The sequence below is a fragment of the Stenella coeruleoalba genome (assembly GCF_951394435.1).
Source record: "Stenella coeruleoalba genome assembly, chromosome: 1".
In the NCBI taxonomy this organism is placed as follows: domain Eukaryota; kingdom Metazoa; phylum Chordata; class Mammalia; order Artiodactyla; family Delphinidae; genus Stenella; species Stenella coeruleoalba.
In genome coordinates, this window is record NC_137169.1 from 29,205,460 (window position 1) to 29,217,747 (window position 12,288).

Here is a 12,288-nt window from a genome sequence, read left to right on the forward strand (position 1 = left end):
TGAGTGTGTGTGTGTCTGTGTGTTGGGAGGGTATAGAGAGAAAAAGGATAGATGGGGGTGTGATACATTTTAGACGACTTTTTAAAATCAAACCCAGTTAAAATCAAAATAATATTTTGGTGCCTAAAAAGGGTAAACTTCAATTATCTTGAAAATTTCCTTCCGAGGAAAAGCTCATTGCTGATAATGATGAATAAATGAGGTGTTACTGTGCTAATATCGTTGATCATGACAAACATTTGCACAATTGTTTTCAGGCAAGGAGACACATTCATTCATTCATTTATTCACTCACTGGTCACTGTATCAGATAGGAATGTTTATAGTTGCAAGATTCTACACACCAAACTAGAAGTGGCTTGAATTTAGTGGACATTAACAAACAATTCCATGGTGGGAGATCCCAGGGTTGATTTGTCAGCTGAGAGGTATTCTCAAGGATCCATGCCCTTCTCTTTTTGTTCTGGCATCCTCAGATAATGGTGACATTTCCACGGGTGGTGGTTAGTTGTCATCTCCAAATACCTTACTCCCCCACACGGGCCTGGAAAGCATGAGGAGGGAGAAAGGTACAGGAGCAGTGTGCTCTCCTCTCACACCTCCCACCTTTCATCAGGGATGGAAACCTTTCCCAGAATCCCCACCGACTTCCACTTACGTCTCATTGGCTAGAACTGGGTCACATGCCCACCCCTTCACCAATCACCATAAAGGGGAACAGGGTTGCCATGACTTGTTTAGGGGGATCAGGCTCAAGTGTCTGACTTCAGTTGGGGCTCTGTTAGCAAGAAAGAAGGCAGAACGGCCATAATGTTGGCTGTATTTATTCATTCCACAAACATCTTCCCGTACCCTGTTCTAAGTGTAAGGGATACAGAAATGATTAAGATGGAGTTCTGGTGACTCTCCTATATTATCTCCATCTTATGGATAAGCAAACTGGCTCAGAGAATCAACCTGCCCAAAGGCCCTACCCAATGCATGTGAATTCAGAATTTGACCCCCCACCATTCCAAAGTCCATAATCCTTCCAACCTCGTGGAGCCGTTCCTTTGCGCTGACCTTTTTGGAGCGGTCCTGAGTGTGTAGCCTGTGTCCTCCCTGGACTGTATTTTATGCCTTGATCTCTTGCTGGCAGGTGCTGCCCTGTTCGTCCTGGGATTTATGGAGTCTCAGGAGGCGCCTGTGGGATGCAGATGGAAGATGCCCCATCTCTCACAAGCAGGCAGGCTCCCTGCAGATGGGCCCCAGATGGTGGCATCATCTGAGCAGTGGGATGGAGCCAGCGGAGGGGTGCTGGGAGAGGGTGGAGACCAGGCTTAGTCGACCAAGCGTTCAATGGAGAACAGGGCCCAGGCCAGATGGACGGTGCCGTGTAGCTTCAGAGCTTCTGGCCGGTGACAGGTTCGGCTGAAGTTGGCGCCATTGCTGTGATCCTGGCGCTTGATATTTCACGTGGATCAGGGATGAGTGCCTGGCAGGGAGTGGTGTAGACCCTGAGCTTACTGGAGCTTCTAAGAGATGCTGAACCTGGAGTCAGGGCTATGAGGGCTCCAGGCTGGATCTTTACCTTCAAGCTGTTGCCCTGTCTGCAGACCTGAGGCCAGGCTCTCGTTTGTGACCTTCATCACCCACTCCTCATGCTGCATGAGACAATACGAGTAGCAACTGAAAATGTGGACTCTGGAGCCTGAATTTCTGGGCTTGCCTCCCAGCCTCACCACTGATTAGCTGTGTAACTTCAGGTAGGTTATTTAACCTCTCTGTTCTCAGGTTTTCTTATCTGTTAAATGAGACTAACGATAGTGCCAACGCCATAGAACTGTTTTGAGGATTAAATTAATTAATTAATGTGCTTATTAATTAATTAATTAATATTAATTAATAAAATGCTTTTCCCAGTCCCTGGCACGTAGCGAGTGCTTGATGGGTATCGGCTGCCCTTAGTATTACCACCAACCCCTTCGCACTGTACAAACCTCAAGTTTGTTCAACCTAGGTATCAGCTGGAAGCCTCGCTGTTCTTGCATTTGAGTTAAAAGTGGAAGGGGAGGACTTCCCAATTCCTATGACTCGGGGAAGCCCAGTGCCTTCCCCAGGATCGCTATGACATCTTGGAGGACTTGAGGTCTCTGGTCCTCACCCCCTCACTTCGAGTCCACTTGGCGGAAGAATTCAGATGTCACTTTGCTGGTTTTCACAACAAATCCGGTCTCACCAGGCATTTCAGGAGCGATGGTGATGGGGGATGGGGTGTCACGAGGCGCGGTTTGCCACGTGATGCCGGCTCCTATCCCTGTTGCTCATCCTCTTGCCTTTCTAGATTCTCCCAACTGTTTCTCCCTCTGTTCAGCAGAGGGATTTCTCCCTGAATCACGCCAGGAACTGCCATTTACGGAGCACTTGTTAGAGGCCAGGATCTGTTCTGAGCACTTTGCAGAGTCACCTCATTTAAATCTCACGAGATGTGAGTATGTGCTTTTACTATGCCCGCTGTGGGGACGAGGATATGGGTGACACATTGGGTCCAGGCGGTCTGGTCCTGACTCAGGGTTCCACCATCCACTGCACTGCTTGGCTTTTCTGAAACCTTAGCTCCAGGCTCTGGGGCTCAATTGATATCTACCCGGGTTTATAAACAAATCTTTCCCCGGCAAACATGGATCTCTCCTTACAAAGAATCCCTGCGCTAACGTGTCCCTCTTTATTCGTCTCTGCGTACACACAGGGAGGCAGGGGGTTGCGGAAGAAAGAGCCTGGGCCCGGATGCTGCTCAGACTGGAATTCCGGGCCTGGTCCTTGGGCCAGACACTTCAGTTCTCTGAGGCTCAGTCTTCTCTCCTGTGAAATGGCTTAATAATAGTACACAAGCTGTTGGGAGGGTCAGTGAAGATCAATGTCAGATGGCCACTGTTGTCAACATCTCTGTCCACAGCCCCCAGCATGCGGCCCTGCTGGTAACATCAGAGAGGGTTTGCTGGGTTGCATCTCTCTGTCATCAGCGGTGACGTCTGTATGGCTGGCCTAAGGTGCGGTCTTTCTTCTTTCCATCCCGTTCATGCCTCTGCCTTTGGCTGGGTCTTCTCCCACCTGAGCCCTCTCGTCCTGTCTTTGGCATCTCCAGGGGCAGAGGGGCTACTCTTTCCCGTGCTTCCTGATCCCCATAAAGTCAGCTATAGGACAGAACTAACCCAGGTTTGTGGGGGACAATCCCTGGGTGGTTGGGTGTGCTTCCTGCTCAGCCACCCCTGCCTCACCCCGCCTGGAGAGTGCCTGGCCCGGCCTGCCCCAGGCCGAGAGGAGAGGGCCAGGCTCTGCTCTTCTCAGGATGCAGGGGACCCGGGCTCCACCTCTGGGAGCTGTGCTGGGCCTGGGCTGTGACACCGAGCAGCCTGGCTGGGCAGACAGGCTTCTCCTTGTGGTATGAGAGGCAAGGAAAGGCTCCCGTGCCCACAATTCACCTGGTTCCCACTGTTATCCCCAAGGCTGCTTCCCCGAGTGGAGCTGCAGAGCTAGATGCGGACCAGAGCCAGGAGTCCTGCGCTCCAGTCCCAGCTCCATGCAGCGTGGCTGGGGGACCCTGGGCAGGTCTCCTCCTGATATGGGCCTCCTTATCCTCTGCACGAGGAGGGCTTGGGGGCAACTACACTGCTATGGTTGCTTCGACTCTGATTGATGTGAAACTGTTGACTTGAAGGGACCCCACGTGCCCTGTGTAGACACACTCATCCCCTAACGGATGGGGGGATCTGGGTTGACCTGCCTCTGTGACTTTTGTGGGGTCTGGGGAAGAAGAAATCCACCTCCCCCGCCACACCATGGACCACCCACCCCCTCGGTCCCTGAAGGGCGTGTGTGTGCATTTGTGTCTGTGTGTGTCTATGTTTGCACGTCTCCATGTGTATGCATATGTGTGTATATCTGTGTCTATGTGCATCCTTCTGTGCGTATCTGTGCTGCTTGTGTGCTAAGCTGAATGCTTCCTGCTGCTTCCCTCACTTCCCTGGCACTGAGACCCGGTGTGGGCCCAGACCCTCCTCCGGCACTCACTCCAGGCCCCCTTTTCCTGGACTCCTCAGCATAGTGTGAAAACCCCCGAATTTCTGCTCTGAGGTTTCTTCCTTCCTTCCTGCAGTGGCAGGAACGGGCTTCGGCAGGCGTGTGGGAGCTTCCTCTTCCTCTTCAGGTTTGCCTGCTGCCTCTTGGCCCAGCCTCTCCCTTCTCGGTCTTCCCCTCCCCGTCTCACCCCTTCACGGTGGCTCTGAGTCTCTCTCCCAGTCTCTGCCCTGCTTCCCCTCCAAGTCTCCCCTCACTGTCTCTCTCTCACTTGCACCGTGTCTCTCTGTCTCTGTCTCTCCCATCCCTGGGCACCAGAACGCACTGACAGCTGCTCCCCCGGGGAGGCGCGAAAACAGAGTTGGCAGCTGAGGAACTGTGGAGGGTGCAGAGCCAGGAGGCCCGGTGAGGCTGCTCTGCACTCAGGATGGGGGAACGGCAGTGTCTGCGGGGGAGGAGGAGCTGGGGGAGAACCAGGAAGAGCTGTGGGGTTGCGTCATGTCAGCGCCAGGAGGGGACTGAGGTCTGCAGGGAGTTGGAGAGCGCGCGGATGGGGGTGAGGCTCTGAGGACGGCATGTGCGTGTGCAAGTGTGCGTGTGTGCGCTTGTGTCTGGAGGGCAGGGAATGAAGCCTGGAAGCTCTTGGAGAGGAAAAACCTGTTTTCTGGGTCTTGTCCCTGTCCACTTTAGTCCAACAGGGGCCGGGCCACTAACACACAGAGTCATAGCCGATGGCATAGGAGCCCGACTGCTGTGAGCTACGGCGGCAGAGACCAGGAGAGGCCTGCCATTCTGGGAGCAGAAGGTGCCTAGCCTATGTTGCCGCGCCATCAGTGATGGCAAGGGGCTGGGAGGAAAGCTGGGAGGCAGTAAGCAGGAGGGAGATGCAGGGCTCCCTTTCTGTCCTGTGTCCTGACCATGCTTACGTGTCACTGGGGTGACCTGAAGGTCAGGGACTCAGAGTCACCTTGTACTCTTCCATGCCAGAGAGCTTGCAGTTCAAAGAAGCAGGCTGTTCTGTTTCTGGAAACAGGTGTCTCCTAGAAAGAACGAGCAAGGTGATAAACTCCTATTCATCCCTCAAAGCCCAGCTCAGAAGTTACTTTCTCATGGGAAACCCTTCACGACTCTTCTCTGCGCCATGTCTCTACCTTGAAGCTGTCCCAGCAGTGAGTCCACAATTTGGTAATAGTTGTGGGTTTGTGTGTCTTCTTCATGAACTTTGGAGCTCCTTGAGGTTGGGGCAGATGCCTGATTTACCTCTGTGTCCCCAGTGTCCAGCTTGGGGTGGAGCCAGAGTGGGTTCTGAGTCACACAGATACTTGACGGGGCCTGAGGGGTGGGGCTGGGCAGGTAACATGCTCCAAGCCCATGGGCTCCAGGGATTGGATCTTGGTCAGTCAGTTGGTGGGCACTGTGGACTGAGGGTGCATTCTGTGTACAGCTTGCCCTGGGGCCCTGGGGAGGGGAACCACGTGGAGGTGGGAACCCCACTCTCAAAGAGAGACATGACCGGGAGACCCCTGCTCTGAGGAGGACGAACCTGGCTCACAGAGAGGGTATGTCTCCCCACCCGCCAGACTGACTTATTGCTGCAGTCTGTCTGTCTGGATGACGTCTGTCTGTCTGTCCTGTCTTTCATTCAGTTTTAAAGCTATTCCTCCACCCCCAGTGCTGTGTCTAATGAACCTGACATTCAGGGAAAATGTCTTCGGTAAAGGTCACAAGAGGGAGGTGGCATTCTCGCTGACAGCACCTGTCCTTCCCGCACCAGTACTCTCTGCTTCAACACAAAGTGCTCCTGTCCCTTGGAGAGCCCCTCCCCCACCAGACAGCACCTCCAAGTGGCTTTCCCCCAGCCTTTCAGTCCAAGTAAACCCTCTAGAAAGGCACAGCTCAGGACCTGCCTCGTTTACTTGTTCACGCTCCCTACTGGTCACTGAAGACAAGGATAACTCAGATCCCAGCCCTACCTGGCAGGGCCCCTGGGAGGGCATATCTGGGCACAGGTATCCTGAAACCTTGGCTCCAGGGTGTATCTGCAGGGGTGGCAAGAGATGAGGCAGGCAAGGGAAGCGGGAGCTAGGTGGTGAGAATCTCACACTCCGTGCTTGGCCCTGAGGAACATGGTGAGTTGCTGAAGAGTTTAGGGAGAAGCTGGTCACGTTTGTGTCTTAGGAAGATCGCTCTGGCTGCGGCATGAAGGGTGGATGCAGGTGGAGGCGAGAGATGATGGCAGCTGGTCCAGGGCAGTGGCTGGATTTGAGAGGGATAGGGGTCTACCCTGACAACCAACCTCATAACTGCTAACATTTCCGAGGCACTTCCTACATTCCAGGCTCTCTGTACATTACTTTGCTTAATTCTCCTCGCAGTGTTTAAGATAGATATTATTATCCCCATTTTACAGATGGGGAAACCGAGGCACTGAGAGTTGAAATGCCTTGCCCAAGCTCACAAGTGTCAGAAGTGGGATTCAAACGCAGGCAGTCTGTGCTCTTAACCCCTCTGAGCCTCATCACCACCAGAAGCCTCTCCTCTTAGTCCAGGGCCATCTTTTCTTTAGACGCTATTTCCTTCCGTGGGTGTTCCGATTCCTCAGCACCGCGAGGCTGGGCAGCCCCTGCTGCTTGTGCTCCCACTGGTAATGGGGACGGTTAGGATGACAGGCTGCCGTGTGTCTCTGGAAGTCATGCCTCTGATTCCCCTTCTAGAGTAGCTGCAACATTTAATGGCAGTGGATTTGCCTCCAACTCTTGGTGTCTCAAAGGAGTTAAAGGGGGCAGTTATAGGGCCTGGAAATTTTTGTCTGACAGCTTGCTTCAAGTCTGTGGGAATTTGGACATGTGGCTTAGATCTATTCATGCTGCTGGCTCCTCACCAGTGAAATGGCCACAAGTGTAGCATCCCGCCCTGCACACACAGGTGGTAGTGAGAGGGACCTAATTGTAAATGTGCAAAGTTTTGTTGACGCGCTTGTCATTATTACAGGCTGTCAACCCACGCGCCACACCAGGCTTTTGGAGACCATGCGACATAGCTGTTAAGAATGTGTGTGGTCCCGACAGTTGGGAAGAGTTTGGCCAGGGTAGGTGGAGCAACACACCTTGGTGTTTAGCAACAGAGCCTGATGGCTGTTTTCAGAGTGAAAATTGCCTGCCCCCCTCCCCCGCCAGGGCATGGACTTGATGGGCTGCGTGCCATGTTGCCCATTCCATTGTAGCGGATGCTGCAGGTGCCCTGCTCACGTGCCCGGCAGTCCTGTGGTCCCTCGACCCTCCAACTGAGGGCTTTCTCTTGCCTTGCCCTCGACCAGTGATGGGTGGAAGTTGGAGGTTTCTTTGACCTTTGGGTGGGCCACCTGTGAGACGTGTCCCACACCACCTCTCAGAGGTCCCCAGCGGGACTGAGCCGCAGGTGCTCAAGGTGGTAACCTACTCATTATCACGCTCTGTATTGGCCTCCTCCACACCCCGCCCCATTCCCATCGTCCCCATTCCCCTCCCTCCACTTCCTCCCAAATGAACTGCTTGCACCCAAATCCTCATCTCAGCTCTGCTTCTTGGTGAGCCCAGCTCCAGACATCCAAGGTGATGGGTGCTTCCGCAGGATATAAGGGAAGAGATGTAAGGAGGGTTTTGAGAGACAGCGAGTCTGAATAACGTGGCAAGAACCCATGGGTTTGAAGAGAAACAGTGGCAATGAAACGTTACTGGGGATGGCTGAGTTTCAAGACTGTTAGCTCAGTTCTAAGTCATGTACTGTGCTGTCTAACCATTGTCATTGCCCTCAGACCTTCAGTAAAACTCACTCATGTGGAACCACATTCTGCTCCTGGTTGCTTTGGGGAATCAAAGGAAAGGCTGCAGGGTTCTTGGGGTTATAGCTCGGGGCGGAGAGAAGACTCTAGTGGCCGCAGGCAAGACCCAGCTGAGATGGAGCATTCAGCGAGTGACATTCAGGAAAAATACAAGTCCCTGCAGGCATTGTTGGGGTTGCAGTGTTTCCTACCACATGTGGGGTGTGAGCTGGGGCCAGTTTACTTATACGTTAAAAGATGGGTGAACCCACAAGATTGGACAGGGTGGGGACGTCCAGGTGCCTGGCAACACGAGGTTATGTGTGTGAAGTCCCCAGCTGCGGTATTTTCCTTCCTGTCACAGGACCTTTGCACATGCTGTGCCCTCTGCTCAGAATGCCATTCGCCCAACGCTGCCCCTCTTTGCCTAGTTAATTCCTACATATCCTTTGAATCTCAGCCCAAGTATGGCTTTACTAAGGAAAATCCTCCTCAATTCCAGGTTCCTTTCTTACAGTCTGTGTTCTTTCCTTCAAATCTCAACCTATGTTATTACGTGAATAGTGCCTTGTAGGCCAGTAAGCACCTTGAGGTGGGTATCCTATTGGATTCCCACCCATTACACCCCCCATTGTACTGCCAGCATCAGTACAGCTGGCCCAGAGAAGGCGCTCACTAGATATTTGCTGAAGAAATAAGTGAAGATTTTTTTTGCCCCAGAGTAAAGGGATAAACGTGGACCCCATCTATGAGACGGCCCCTTAAGAGCCATCACTCTGCCTTCTGCCTCCACGTGAATTATTTGCCTGCTTAAAATGCAGACAGTCCCATTCCCTGGCTCAGCTTTTCCCATTGTGACCGAGGAGTAGTAATTATGTGAGGACGCTAGAATACATCACATGGACAAACGGGAATGTGGAACACAAATCTAGAAAGTTGAAAGGTAAGTTTTCTTTGTTTTTTTTTTCTTTCTCTCTTCCTCCCTCCTTTCCACTCTTTCTTCCTTCTTCCCTCCTTCCCTCTCTCTCTCCCTCTCTCTCTTCTTTCCTTTCTCCTGTAGGTTTTCTCCAAGCTTTCAAATGCTAACGAACATGGCGCATCTCCAGGAGGGAAGTTCCTCTCTGCAGCAGGTCCCAAATGCATTTGATCCCAGAACTTATTGATTCACTGATTGTGCGGAGCAAACTTGGGATTTGTGTTTCACAGGAAATTCTTGAGGAAGTGCTGACTTACAGAGAAAAGTCCAAGTTTCTCAGCTTCATGTTTAAGGTCCTTAAAGACATGGGCCCTGCCCCTCTCAATGCCCCCATACCTCCTCTTTGCTCCAGCCACCCAGTGAAGAGCAGTCTTCCAATCACCACGTACTCTCTCTTGCCTCCATTCCCTCTGTCGGGATGTATCAATAGGTAAACCTATTGTCTGCTGACTGAGCTCTTACTCATCTTTCAAGGCCAAGACCAAGTATCACTTCCTCTGTGAAGCTCTTCTTGACCTTTCACCTGTGTTCCCAGAGCTCCTGATACATCTTTTGACCAGGACTTGACCGTGAACTGCTGTCAGGAGCTATTGGTGTGTCTCTTCTCCCTTTAAACTCCCCAGGGTCAAGGTCAAAATCACTTCTTATTCATGGCCATGTCCCCAGTGACTGACACAGGACCTATCACAGAGTAGGAGAGCATAAATATTTATTTGCTGAATAAGGGCATGAATGAGGGTTGAAGTGGAAATGTTTCTAGTCTTAAAAATCATAGTGAGAGAGATAGTCCAGCCTCCCTTGCCGAGATCTGCAGTGAAAATCTTCAGCCCTCCAACCTTGTCTTCTGCTTTCGTGGTTAACCCCATCCTGAGCGGCTGGAAGTGATATATGACATTCTGGAGGGTTTTTATTCTCAAAAATCTACTACCTCCTTGGCTTTCTTTATCTTGCCAATAAAGAGTGCGTGAGAGGATGAGGGATGGGGTGAACATGGGGAATGGGTGAGGCTCAGGGGTGGGTACTGCACATAACATTTGCCCTTATCAAGGTCATGGTCACTTGTGGGTCCTCATCTCACGTGGCCTCTCATGGATGCTGAACAGAGGTGTCCACTCTCTCCTTCTTGAAACACCGTCTCTTCTTGGCCTCCAGGACACCACATTCCAGCTCACCGGTCCTTCCCCTTTCCTCATTGGATCTCAGCCCTGGGCCTTTTCTCTACAGCTGTTTTCCCCCCAGGAGAGCTCATCTCAGCCACTGGCTTTAAGTTTCGTCTTTACACTGTATCTCCCATCCCACCTTCGCCACTGGGATCTACACATGTTTACCCAGAAGCTCCACCTGGATGGATAATAGGCTTCCAATACTAACGAGGCCACAGCAGGATCCCTGATTCTCCCCGCCTTCCAGTGTGTTGCTTCTCTAATCTCCCGTTTCAGAAAATGGCGCCTTTATTCCCTCGGTTGCTTAAGCCAAAACCCTTCTGCAAGTCAACCCGCCAGTAAGTCCTGTTTACCCAATTCCTAAAAATGCCTCCATATACCCCTTTCTGGCCATGCCGCTGTGATCTCTCACCTGGACCATTGCAACAACATCTGAACCGGTGTCTCCCCTTTCTCGCTTGCTGCCTACACGCCTTCCCATTGCCACCAACCAAACTTGTGAGGGTTATTAAAAGGGTAAGGGCTTTGGAGTCAGACAGATGTGGCTTTATATCCTACTACATATTATCTGTGTGACCTTGGAGGAATGACTTAACTTCTCTGAGCCTCAACTTCTTGTCTGTGAAATAGGATTAAAGCAATCAACTTGCTTTGGAGATGAGGTATCCCCAGGGTCTTCTTTCCCATGGTTAAAAGGATGACATGGGGCTATGGGGTAGACCCCTTGGATTTGATTTTACCAGGAAAACAAAATCAGACTAAACATCACGGAAGAATTGCATTTGGAAATACGCATGTGCTAAGTTTTGTGACAGTTATAATTGTATCTACTATGCAGCAATCCCTGCTTCCGGTGGTTTACATACACCCATGTGTGACACTTAAAACAACCCAAGACACACCCATGCAGGAGACTCAGGGTAGTTAAGTAACTTGTCCAAAGGCACATAGCTTGTAAATAGCAGGGCCGCATTTTGAACCGTGGTTCCATCCCTTGACCCCAAAGAAGCCAATGCTTCCCCTTTGTGTGACTATATCAGCACAGATATAGACTCACCCACATGGAAGTGGTCTCGTTCAGCAGAGAGCTCCCTGCCTGGGAGTTGGCCTTGGGTTTGAGTCTAGGGTCTGCTGTTCAGAGAGGTTGCCTCAGTTAAGCCACAAAATCTCTCAGAGTCTCTAGTACCTTGTGAGAAAAAACCCCTCAAGACAATAGCAGTTACCACATCCGGGGGTGTGAAATCAAACGCAATACTGTGCGCTAAAGTGATCTGTAAACTGCAAACACATGAATTATTTTTTCCTCCCTCAGTATTTGTGGTCAGGATGGATCCAGTGAGGCTGCTGTGCTCTGGGGGGCTCAATTCTACTTTTTGGGGTGCTCCAGGGTGCCGGGAATCACTGCAGTGCCTCACTGCCTCAGCCTCAGCTCCTAGTGCTTTCTTGGCCCAGTTTCTCCCTCAGGCTCCTCAGACTTCGTCCTTGGCTCTGTCTTTACGTTCCACTCTTCTAGCTTCCTGGGAAACCTGCCTAAAGGTTCTCACTCAGAAGAAAACATCTGCATATCTAACTCTCAATTTGTATTACTATGTTATTCTCACCCCAGGGAAGGAGGGCGTGTTTTTAGCCCACATGTAATAGTAAGGGCTTTCTTGAGCCCCCACTTAAAAGACATAAGTTTCTTTGGGGGATGGGGCTATGAGAGACTGTCTCTGTTCATACCTGTGCATTCTTCTACTTCCTAATTTGGGTCCCTGTCGTGCAGCCCCCAACCCATCCTGGGCCTGACGAGTTGAGCACCTGATGGCCTGTGGCCAGCAGGGGGCAGCAGAGGACAGCAGAGCACGAACTAGACGGGGTGGGCAGAGAGGGCAGGTGGTTGGGCAGCTGCTAGGGGAGGGGCTGTGGGTGGAACGCTCTGGTCACTGGGTCTGCCCTGCTCCGAGTCTCTAGGATGTATCCTCTGGAGTGGTCTGGAGTAGACAGTAAAGATGTGGGAACTGGCTTCAGAAGGCCGGTGGAGAGAGCCTGGTGTCTGCTACAGTGTGATAGGATGCTGGTGGCAAGTGACACTCAGTTGGAACCAGTTAAGGCAAAAAGGGGACTTTATCGACTTCCAGAACCTGGCTCTCAGGGACGATTGCAACTAGGAACCCAGAAGTCATCAGGACCATCCCCTTCCTCTCTCGATTCTCTTTCTTGTGTGTGTTGACTTTATTCTCTTTTATTTTTCAATTCTCCTGCAGCCTGGTCCTTCTAGGGACTGGAACCATGGCACCAGCAGCTCCTGCCTT